Source organism: Dasypus novemcinctus, chromosome 14, assembly GCF_030445035.2.
Source record: "Dasypus novemcinctus isolate mDasNov1 chromosome 14, mDasNov1.1.hap2, whole genome shotgun sequence".
Lineage (NCBI taxonomy): Eukaryota > Metazoa > Chordata > Mammalia > Cingulata > Dasypodidae > Dasypus > Dasypus novemcinctus.
Genome location: NC_080686.1, coordinates 77967264 through 77980457, shown reverse-complemented (window position 1 = coordinate 77980457; position 13194 = coordinate 77967264). Strand labels below are relative to the sequence as shown.

Sequence of the window (13194 nt, the reverse complement as noted above, 5' to 3'; positions counted from 1 at the left end):
AGAAGTTGAATTATTCATTTTAAATTTCCAAAAAAGAAAACATCAGACTAAGATGATTTCATAAGTGAATTCTAATACTTACAGCAGAAAAAAAACATCAATTATACACTATATCTTCCAGGAAGCAGAAGAAGAGTGAAAAATGCCTAAATTCTTCTATAAATCTTAAAATATTTATACCAAATTTCTATTCAGAAAAAAAAGAAAGAAACCAAGGAAGCTCTATACAAAAGGAGAAATATTCCATACTCATAAATTGGAAGACTTAATATTATTAAGATGTCAATTCTATTCAAGTTTATCTATATATTCAATGCAATCCCAATTGAATTCTCAGCAAGGTGGTCTGTTGAAAACAACAAACTAATACTAAAGTTTATATATAAAGGCAAAAGACTTAAAATAGCTCCCATGATACTGCTGAAAAGATTAAAGTTAAAGGATGGGGATGAGAAATCAACCAAAACAAATACATTCAATAGACTTTGAGAAAAACACAGATGCAATTTAATAGAGAACAGAGACTCTTTCAACCAACAGTGATGGAACAATGGGATATCCACTTGCAAAAAACAGAATAACAATAAGAGCAATAATCTAGAATAAAACTTACACATTACACAATAATTAACTCTGAATGGACAATGGACTTAAATGCAAAACTAAAATGCAAAACTATAAAACTTTCCCATGAAAACGTAGAGAACAATGTGTGTGACCTTGGGTTTGGGGATGGTATTTTAGACATAACACCAAAAAGTACAATTCATGAGAGAAAAAATTGTTAAATTAGGCTTTGCTTAAATTAAAAACTTCTCCACGAATGACACTGTAAAGAGCATGAAAAGAGTAGCCTGAGACTGCAAAAAATGTGCACAAAAGGACTTGAATCCAAAATATACAAAGAATACCTAAAGCTAAATGATAAGAAAAGGAACACATTTTTAAAAATGGGCAAATATCTGAGGAGACACTTCACCGAACATATATACAGGTGAAAAATAAGCATGTGAAAATATGCTCAACATTATTTGTCATTAGAAAATGCAAATCAAAACAACAATGAAATACCACTACACACCTACTTGAATGGCTAAAATGCAAAAATATTACAACAGTAATTGTTGCAAGGATTCAGAGCAATAGGAACTTTCATTCATAGCTGGTGTGAGTGCAAAATGGTAGAGCCACATTGCAAATACTTAGGCAGTTTATAACAAAGCTGAATAGCATCTGACCATGCAGTCTGGCAGTTGTGATACTGGTCATTTTCTCAGTTATTTGAAAACTTACCTGCACACAAAAACCTGTGTGAATGCTTGCAGCAGAATTATTCATGATCATTAAAAACTGCAAACAATCAAGTTGTCCTTCAAGAATGGAATGGATACATAAATTGCAATACTACCATAAAACAAAATATTATTCAGGAATAAAAAAGAATAAGCTATCAAGCCTTTTAAAGTCATCGATGAATCTTAAATGCATATCATAAGTGAAAATAACCACTCTGAAATGCTGCACACTATGATTCCAATTATATGTCATTCCGCAAAGGGGGAAACTATAGACACTATAAATAGATCAGTGGTTGTAAGGGGTTTGGAGGAGGGTTGAATACATGAAACTAGGTAGATTTTTTAGGGCATTTACACTATTCTGTGTGATACTGTAATGGTGGACAAATGATATTATGCATTTGTCAAAACTTGTAGAACTGTACAGCATAAGCTGTGAAGGTTAATAAAATAAAATTATGGAAAAAATGTTTGAAAGGTCAGGGAATCCCAGAATGGAATTCAGATTGTGACAAAAGAAACTAACTTATGAAGTAACCTAACTGAAAGAACTGCAGAAAAGGTACCGATCTAAATAACTTTGGGAATGAGTGGGGTCTAAGGCAACAAAACAAAAACAAAAGTGCATATAGGCACTGTAAAAAAGTTGAAAATATATTTCCCACACTGTATGGATAAACAATTCCACCATACATTTATGCTTGTATTGGACAATTAGTAAATGTATGATGGATGCCAGCTCCCTCACTTGGACGGGGAGGTTACAGGGCAGCAAGATGAGGACATTGGAATGATCCATGCAGTAGTAATGAATTACAGTTGGAGAGATCAGTATCAATTTATGTTTAGTTTTATGTAGAGTAGATTTGACAGATGACAGAGAGTGAGAGTGATATAGAAGGATAGATAGATAGATAGATAGATAGATAGATAGATAATAGAAAGTGTACATACAGGGTTGGTATACAAACATATATTGATTACTCTGTCAGTTGAGAGTGCTTAGAAACAATAACTCTCGTATATCAATGAACACACCTAGCAAACAGACATTGATTTTGTAATATCATTTTCTATTAAAAGTTACAAGGGCTCCTTGGAGAAATAAGTAGTTCCTGGACATGGTCAGGAAATATACTAGAGGATCCTGGATAATTGTATAGTTCCAGAAAGTAAGAACGTGCTCAAAAAAATAAGCAAACAAACCCACAAGCAATGATGGGGTATGCCAGAGGCACAGAGGAGCCAAGTGAAAGAGGACCCAATGAGTCAAAGGTTGAAAATTTTGAATAACAAAATAAATAATGAAATAATGGATTACAAACCAAAATATAAGAAAATGTCCATGAATTAATCCTCATATAAACCAAAGGTAAGTAAATAAGTAAATAATAAGAAGAGATAAATCTTCTGTGTAGAAGAACTGTAAACAATTTATGTAGCTTCTCTGCCTTCATGGTAATGATGCATAAGTCCCATTCTTTAAGTGCGGGATATGCATAGTGACTTCCTTTCAAAGAGTAAGGTATGGAAAGGTGGAAAATATTAACTATGCAGTAGAGAAATCTGAGAAACAACTATGTGAACCAGCTGACAATCAACATCAGCAGTAATAAGTAGGTTGAACTATGTTCCCTTGATATGATACAAAGAAAATGACACTTTACCTCTATTATCTTCCTCTCCAAAACTTATAAATTTGGCCTAATCATGAGAAAAACATAAAACAATTCCAATACTGGAGTACTTTGCAAAGCATCTGGCCACTAATCCTCAGAACTGTGTGAGTCATCAAAAACATGAAGTCTGAGAAAATGTCATAACCAAGAGAAGCCTAAGGAGACATGAACAACTAAATGTAATGTGATGTTTTTAGCAGGATTCTGGGACACAAAAAAAAGACATTAGGTGAAAACTAATAAAATCTGAATATAAAATGGATGATAATTAATAATGTATCAATATTAGCTCATACTTGAAACATATTAATAGTGCCATACTATTGTAAGATGTCAATATTAGGGAAACTGGGATGTAGATATATGGAGACTTTCTATGAAATCTTTGTAACTTTTGTGTAAATCTGAAACTATACTAAAATAAATAAAAATAAAAATATCAACAAAATTGTCAGAGAAAATCTATGTGGTAGGTATAACACACATTTTACAATGAATAAAGTAAATCTCAGAGATAGTCACTAACCCCATGCATCACAAGCAGTAAAAAAATTGCACTAGAAATTTCATTTAATTTTTCTCATCTTAAATTTTTTATTAGTGATTAAACAAAAAATTATATAAAGTTCTTCATATAAAAAAGAAATTCCATATTCTGAAAGTGTTTTTCAGGCTCAAGTACTGAGCCCCATCAAAAGTTAACATAGATAGTAAATGAAACTTGATTGTGTATTTATTAGGTTATTTTCCTTAAAAAAGGAAGCAAAGTTGTGTCTTGGGTGTTTTCCCAGGGTGCCCTTCTGCTTCCAATAAAAGGACATCCTTGAAGAAAGGCATTTCAAACTTTCAATGACTTTTTCAAAGCAGGCATCCTTGAAGTAGCCACTGCTGAGTGACAGCTGAGCACACATTTCTGACTACTAGGAGAGTCATGTTCACAGTACATAAATATTCACAAAGATGGTATCTTTAAATATAACTTGCAAATATTCTGACAGTAAAAATGTACTTTTATGTTACCCAGAGGAATTAAAGTGAACTTTTCTTTTTTCCATTTGCTTTTGGTAGGTTTTAATAAAGTTGTTTTAAATTTCAGCAACTGCTACATTGGCTTATATTTTCAAAGAAATTGCTTGTTAGTTTCAATTGAGCTTTTATTGGCCTTTACTAGTCCACTGAATTTCTGATATATGTTTCATGTCATAGGATACTTTTGTTTGCCTTTTACATCTTACATATATAAACTTGTGCTGAATCAAATACCTGTAGGATGAGTAGTAATGCATAAAAATTCCATTAATTATTATAACACTCTGTGGGAAACACAGAGCATCATTGATATGATAAATATGAGACATAATCAACACTTTTACTCTATTACATTTTGCATAAATACAAGGACTCTGAAACAGTTAATGCTTCTAAATTTAGTTCATAAAATTACAAATAAAAAAGAGGATTTTGGAGAACCAGCAAGATAGCGGTGAGTAAGGAGCTCCTAGAGTCAGCTCCTGCTACAGGTCAGTTAGCAAACACCCAGAGCTCTCTGGAGCTATCTGAAGCACCTGTTTAGGGGCTCCAGGAGACCAGAAGAGCATCCTGCAACATCCTTGACAGAGTGGAAGGAGGAGACTGCCCATCTGCCGAGAAGACTCATAAATAGAGCTCTCCACACCACGGGAGCTGGTGCCCATCCTCCACTGGAGGCACAAGCCACCTGGGGAGCTGTTTGGTGGCTGGAATTGAAAGCTCTGCTTCCCCAGAATGGGGGAGGAAGAGACAGTTGGGCACCAATTTCAGCTATGATGAGGAAATTCAGTGGGCGACAATATAACCCTGAGAACAGCTGAAGTTTGAGCCTGTCCAAGTCAGAAAGAGGCTGGGAGCCACCATCTTAACTCCGGACCTGGCACAAGGGGAAGCAGGGTGGACTGAAAATCCCAGTGCTGGTGGGGACTGGCTTCTTTCCATCCAGATTACACTGCAGGTCTAGCCTAGGCCCCAGTGCCACCTCCAGCAGGGAGGAAGCTGCCGGGACCTGCGCCAGCCTCTCCAGAAATTACTGGCCAAGCTGTGGAGTCCAGTGATTATCCTACTCTGGTGGCTGAAGCCACCCCAGGAGCTGTTCTGTGACAGGAATTGGAAGCTCCCTTTCCCAGAAACAGGGGAGGAGGAGATGGTTGGCTACCAATTTTGGCTACTGAATGAGATACTTGGCTGGCTAAGACACAACCCTGGGAACAGCTGGGGTGAGAATGAGCTCAAGTCAGAAAGAGGACAGTAGCCACCATTGAGACTCCACCTCAGCCTGAGGGGAAGCCAGGCTGACTGAAACTCTCAGTGTCTGCAGGAACCAGTTTCTTTCATGCAGATCAGCCTGCATCCCGCCCAGACTTCAGCCCCACCTCTGGCAGGGAGGAAGCTGAGGAGCCCTGCACCAGCCTATATAGGTAACTGCAGGTAACTTTGGTTGGCATAGACTGAAAACCAGAAGTCTACCAGCGCAACTGTGGTCATCTTGGACCTGTACTGCATAGATTACTGCCCACATCTGCAGCTCCATCCCTGCCGCAGGCAGGAGAGAAAGGGATGTGAAGCTTCATCAGTCTCTCTGGGCAACTACAGTCTAGGCCAACATGTGGAATATTCCACACAGCTGTGACTCTGTCCCTACCCCTGGCAAAGGGAAAAGTTGGAAGAAGCTTCATTGGTCCCTGGCTCAAAGAGGGCAGCTTGAGCCTCCACAACTTACAGCACCAACTACATGCTTGTCTCCTACTGTGGTTACCAGCAAGGGAGAATGGATAGGAAGCCCTAAACTAAAGAGAAAAACTGCACCCAGAATAAATACTCTAGTAATCCAGATGTGAAGATACCAACAAAAAATTACAATCTACACCAAGAAACAGGAAGCTATGGCCTAGTTAAAGGAACAAGATAATCCTCCAGTAGACGTAAAAGAGTTGAGACAACTAATCACAGATGTTCAAACAAATCTCCTTTAAAAATTCAATGAGATGACTAAAGAGATTAAGGATATTAAGAAGACACTGGATGAGCACAAAGAAGAATTTGAAAGCATATATAGAAAAACAGCAGCTCTTATGGGAATGAAAGGTGCAATCAATGAAATTTTAAAAACAGTGGAATCATATAATAGCAGATTTGAGGAGGCAGAAGAAAGGATCGGTGAGCTTGAAGAAATGGCCTCTGAAAGTAAACATACAAAAGAACAGATGAAGAAAAGAATGGAAAAATTGAACAAGGTCTCAGGGAACTAAATGACAGCAAAATGTGTGCAAACAAACATGTCATGGGTGTCCCAGAAGGAGAAGAGAAGGGAAAAGGGACAGAAGGAATATTTAAAGAAATAATGTTAGAAAATTTCCCAACTCTATTGAAGGACATAGATATCCCATAGAAGGATAACATACTCCCATCCAAAAAAAATCCAAATAGACCAACTCCAAGACACATTCTCATCAGAATGTCAAAGGCCAAAGACAAAGAGACTTCTAAGAACAGCAAGAAAAAAGAAATGCATAACATAAAAGGGGTATCCAATAAGGTTAAGTGCTGATTTCTCACCAGAAACCATGCAAGCAAGAAGAAAGTGGTACGATAGATTTAAGATACTACAAGAGAAAAACTTCCAACCAAGAATCTTATATCCAGCAAGGCTGTCTTTCATAAATGAGGGTGAAAATAGAATATTCACAGATAAACAGAAACTGAGAGAATTTCTAAACAAGAGACAAGATTTTCAGGAAATACTAAAGGGTGTGCTAGAGCCTGAAAAGAAAAAACAGAAGAGAGAGGCCAGGAAGAGATTCTAGAAATGAAGATTATATCGATAAAAGTAACTAAAAGTGTCAAAAGAGTGGTGAAAATTAAATATGACAGATGAATCTCAAATAGTAATAAACTTAACCAATGATGTAGAGCACTTGTATTCAGAATACTGCAACTCAATGTTAAAACACATCTAAAAAGCCCTAAATGACTGGAGAAACATTCCATGCTCATGGATTGGAAGACTATCTATCATTGAGATATCAATTCTACTCAAATTGGTATACAGATTTAATGCAATCCCGATAAAAATTCCACCAGCATTAAAGAAAAAATTGAAAACATGATCACTAAACTTATTTGGAAGGGTAAGAAGTCCTGAATAGCCAGAAACATCATAAAAAAGGAAAAGTGAACCCTCATCTCCAGACTTCAAATTATAATACCTACCTATGGTCGTAAAAACAGCATGGTACTGTTCTAAAGACAGACACAAAATACCAATGGAGCCAAGTTTATGGTTTGGAAACAGACCCTCGCAGGTATGGTCAAGTGGTTTTTTACTAGCCTGTCAACCTCACACAGCTTGGGCAGAACAATCCATTCAACAGATGGTGCTGAAAGTATTGGACATCCATAGCCAAAAGAAGGAAAGAGGACCCCTATCTCACACCTTATCCAAAAATTAACTCAAAATGGGTCAAAAAACTAAAAATAAAAGCAAGAATGGTAAAACATCTAGAAGAAATTATTGAAAAATATCTTCAAGACCTGGTAGTAGGTGGTGGATTCTTAAAGGAAATTAGAGAAGGGCTGAGTGGACTACTGATGTTCAATGTGTGTGGAAGTTTTGATTGGCTTTATTTTAAAATTGTGGAAATGTATGGAGTGGATGGTAACACACAGTGAGTAACAGCTAGTTTATAAATGGGGATGTGTCTGAAAATGGTAATCTAGTTATGTAAATGCCAATTGACAGAATGCTTGAGAACAATCAAGGGACTGGAAAGCACAGTGAACCAAGAGGTGGGTGAGAGTTGTGGTTGATGGTACAGATGCAAGAGTGTCCTTTGTGAACTAGAATAAATGTATTTCACTACTGCAGGGTGTTGGGAGTGTGGAGAAGCATGGGAAAAATATAGCTGGAGTGACCTGTGGACTGTGGTTGGTAGTAATAGTATAATGTTCTTGCATCTATGCAAAAGCTGTACTGTGTTGATATGGAAGTATGGAAGGTGTGAGCCAAGTGTACACTATGGACATGGTGGTGATCAGATGATCTTATTTTATCTGTATTTTATCTGTAGCAAATGACACACCACATTGTGGTGTGTTGGTGGAGGGGTGTTGTTTGTGAATTCTGCACATGTGCATGATTGTTTTATAAATTTACAACTTCTGTCATAAAGAAATATATTTAAAAGATAATAATGGGGTGGGTTGGGGGAGAAACACACCAAATGTAAGATGAGGACTATGATTGATGGTGAGATTTTGACAATGTTCTTTCATGGTTTGCAACAAACATCTCAGACAATGCAGGGTGTTGGTGGAGGGTTGATATATAGGATCCCTGTATGATGTTATGCATGTTTGCTTTGTGGGTTCACAGCATTTACTATACACTTAATTGTTTACGTATGTTCACATATAAATGATATAAAGATAATAATAATTGGATTCGTCAGGGGAAAATACTTTGTTTAGTAGTAATATTTTGACAGTGCTCTTTAATCAATAGTTAAAAAGGTTTAAAGACAATGTAAGTTACTGGTGGTAGGGTGAGATGTTATATATGTTTGTTTGATGTTATATATGCTTGTTTTGTAAGTTCAAAACTAATATACACCAATTGTGTATGTATATTTATGTATGAGTGATATATTTCAATAAATTTTTTAAAAAAAGAGGATTTCCATTTTAGGCCAAGATGAAATAACATGAATTGGATTTACTCTCCTGCTTGAAAAACTAAATTTCAAAAAAAAATATATTAGACAAAAATAATCCAGTGTTCAGACATTGGACAGAGGCTGTGCAAGAGACTAATCACTGAGAAAGGATAAAGAGACATGATTTGTCCTACAAATCCCAGCATACTTGCTGGAAATTATTCCTAGGCTGCAGCACAGGGTAGAGGAATCAGGTGGATGCCAGGAAACAAAGCTGAGCCTATGAAGTCTGACATATGCAGTGTTTGCAGGGAAAAACATTAGAAAAGAATGAATTGGAGAGAGAGAGATTCCAAGATCTTCAGAAAGTCCCCTCAAAATTTTAACTGAGGATTGATTAGAATCTGAATGTAAAAAAACTACATGAAGTTAGGGGCAGAATCATCTGAAAGATGCTGAGGGAACAATCCGTGGGATCACAAAATGTGAGGAATTTTTCCTTTTCCTATCCCTTGAAGAGGAAAACATTGTAAATCACAGAGCCTCAAGAAAAGTAGTCAGACTGCTCAGGTTTTATATAAAAAGCTACATACAAAACTTAAAAACAGGCCTCTGAGGAAACAAAATTTCCAAGCAATTTAGCTGTATCTTAGAACAAAGCTCTGATAAGGTAAATGTGTATAAGTATATATACACATAATATAAGTATAAAGAATTTTTATAACTTAAAAGTATTTAAAGGTGATTGAATGATGCAGAAATAATAGTAATATATTGTGGGACATTATGTATGTAGAATTAAAATTTATGGTAGCTATAGAATAAAGCCTGGTGAGTGGGTAGAAATTCAATTGGGAGTTTCTTAGCCTGCATATGAAGTGGTATAATATCACTCAAATTTAGATTATAATAAATAAAAAATTCATATAATGAATATTAAAGCAAAGGTTCAGGAAAGAATTTGGTTGCTATGATGATAAGGAAAATTGAAATCATTGAAATAATCAATCCAAAAAAAGAAAAGAAAGAGGGGGAAAAGTACATATTTGATAAGTAGAAAACAAATAGCAAGAGAATATGCTCTATTTAAACACAACCATATGGATGATCGCATTAACTATAAATGGTCAATAAAATATATATTGGGTCATACCAATTAATAGGTGGGTATTGTTAGTTGAGTAAGAAGAATAGCAAAACCCAACTATTTGCTGCCTAAAATAATGGCACTACTTTAAATATAAAATCACAATTACATTGAATTGAAAATAATGGGAAGAGCCAAGCCATCCTAACAATGATCAAATGACATTTATAATTGCTGCACAAATATCAAACAAAATAGTTTTCAGAGCACAGAATATTATTAAGGATAAAGACTAGAAATAGATGATTAAGTAACTAATTCTTAAAAAGTTGTTAAAAGTATTAAAGAATTGTGTACTTAATACAGAGATTTAAAATACAGTTAGCAAAATCTGATAGAACTCTAAGAATTAAGAGACAAATTCACAATCACAGTTGGAGATTTCAACACCATTTTTTCAATAATGGTAGAAAAAGTAGAGAGAAAATCAGTAAGTTATAGAATACTTGAACAATGCCATCAGATAACTCTAATAAGTTGATGTTATAGAATATTCCACTCAACAACAGCAGAATGCATGTTACTTTAAAGTATACCCAGCTCATAAAATAAGAAATATTATATTCTGGGTTTAAAGTAAGTCTCAATGAATGTAAAGAGATTTAAGTAATACAAAATAAAGATAATGATCACAATGGAATTAAATTGTATTAGGGTTTAATTTGATTAAAACTAAGTTAGAATGCAATTAGAAATCCATACCAAAAAGCTTTCTGGGGAAAAAATGCAAATATTTGGAAACTAAATAATACAAATCTAAATAAATCATCAGTCAAAAGAATGCCTAACTAAAATTCTAAAATAAATCAATGAATATCAAAACACTACATAGCAAAATTTGTGGATGGTAGCTTAGTCAGTGTGTGGAGGAACATTTGGAGTACTAAACATTTATAGTAAGAAAAAAAGGAGAGTCCCAAATCAATGTCCTCCGCTGACATCTTAAAATCTTAAAAAGGAGTAAGTAAAACAGTAAGCAGAAGAAAAAATAATAAATATAAATTCAATATAATATAAATTCAACAATATAAAAGAGAAAAATAATAGATCAAATCAAGAAACCAAAAATTGGTTCCTGGAGAAAACCAATGTCAATACACCCTGATAAGTTAGTTTATCCCAAGAACGTAAGGTTGTTCAGACCTTTGCAAAGAAAAGTCACCATATTTAATAGACTAAAGAGGAAAAAAAAAAACTACTATGCTTATTTCAACAGGTAGAGAAAATCCAATATCCATTCTTGATAAAAACTCTCAGCAACTTAGAAATAGTTGGGAATTTCCCTGATCAGAAAAATGGCATTTAAGACAACATCATAGCTAATGATAAATGGAAAGTTTCTTTAGCAAGGCAAGAATGTCTGCTCTTACCACTTCTATTCAACCTTGCAATATAAACTTTGGTCAATGTGATAAGGAAAGAAAAATGATTTAAAAACATCCAGATTGAGAAGGAAAAAGTAAAATTCTTGTTGTCAAAAATTTATCATCTATGCAAAAATCCTTAACTGTACAAAAAATACCCTCTAAAATTCACAATTGATTTTAGTATGGTTGTAGTATACAAAAATCAATGAACAAAACTTATTTGTATTCATATTTAAAATGATTTCAGAATCAAAATTAAAATAACATTTCCTATAGCAGTAGACATATTTATAGTGTAAAACTGGCAAATACCTATATATTAAAAATACAAAAATAGTGCTGGAAAATTTAAAGAAAATAATAAATGGAGAGATAAATTGTATTCATAGACCAAAAAACTAAATATTGTGAAGATTTCAGTGCTCCTGAAATTGCTCTACAAATTCAACACAAACTCAATCAAAATATTTACACAAGGATTACTTTCAGGAACAGTCAATCTGATTTGTATGAAACTATGAAGGACCTAGAATAGCCAAAACAACTTTAAAATAGAAAAAAGAATAGAGGAATTATCTAATGTTCTTGATTATTATGAAGCTACAATAATCAAGATAGTTTGGCCTTAGTGTATATAAAGGGGAAGTAATCAGTGGAACAAAATAGACTGTACAAAAATTGTCTGACATGTCCAATTTACTTTCAACAAAGGTACAAAGGAATTCAGTGGATAAAGATTAATACAATTGTGCTGTAACAGTTGGATATCCATTTGTCAATAAAAATTAACAACAACCCAAACCTCACATCATATACAAAGTTACCTTAGATTTGAATCAAGAGGAAACATTGTGGAGGCTTGGTGATCTAGGCAAAGAAAGCAAAAAGAAATGAATAAAGATGCTGGAGATGTTGAGCTATGGGCTTTGTGATAAGACCTGGCAGAGGAGGCAGAGCAAGAAGATAGAGAGTATACCTTAGGCCCTGTTTGCAAGGGCAAGTGGAAGTATAAGGAATGAATGCTCACCTTTTCTTCCAGAGGATTAAATTTCAGAGCATGACATTTAAGGCAAGACTTAAAAATGTTGATGCCTCATTCTAAAACAGATCCTAAAGTGGATCATAAAGATAAGTTACTTATTATTAATGAGATCTATGAAATGACAAACTGCAATAAATGTACCTATTTTGAAGCCAAGAAAAAACAAGATCTCTATAGGTGGTTTTCAAATTCACCTCATGGGCCACCTGATAAATTCCCTTTTTAAAATATTCATACCTTAACTGAACTAAAGCTGACTGGAAACTGAAAGGTTCTTGGCCTCTTTTGTTTTTAACACATTATGCTTTGCTAAAAGAACTCTTAATTCAGAATTTTTGTACACCATAGTATCATTCCAAAAGCCAGCCATCTGTGGACCATGTGTTTACTTTCACCATTTTGGGTAATAGGATATGGTTTTGGAAATTTGGATTATAGAAGATGCTGTTCTTGTAGAAATAGGACCTCGTTTTGTCTTAAATCTCATAAAAATACTCCAGGGAAGTTTTGGAGGACCGACTTTATATGAAAAGCCTCATTACTGGTCACCAAACATGCACTGGCATATCATGAGATCCACCACAGCTGCAAAATACAGAGAAAGAGCAAGTGAATTATATGCAGAAACTGAGAAGAAAGAACCAAAGACTTTTTTTCTACATGACTCCACTGAAGATGTTTTTTGCTATTCCAGTTAAGGGAACACCCATAGAAATACAGAGCCAAAAGTCAATTTGAAGCAAGAAAAAAAAGTGCAAATGGCAATGAAAATTGAAACAGAAGATGAACGGGGGAATACAAAATGAATCAATGAATAACTAATTTTTTCAGTTATTTTATATTCATTTTGTATTTAGGGCGTAAATACTTCCATTACCCAGAATTGTCTTAAAGTTAATTGGTGTGACATTTAAATGAAAGAAAAATAAATGCCAAGAATTTCTTGTAGCTTCAATAGTCCTGTTTTTCTAAATAAA

General features: G+C 34.5%; 1 pseudogene; it reads left to right on the top strand.

The window, feature by feature from the left end:
- The window catches only part of LOC101441343 (ribosome biogenesis protein BRX1 homolog pseudogene), a 56121-nt pseudogene extending 43206 nt beyond the window's left edge, over positions 1 to 12915 (top strand).
- The last annotated feature ends 279 nt before the right edge of the window (positions 12916 to 13194 follow it).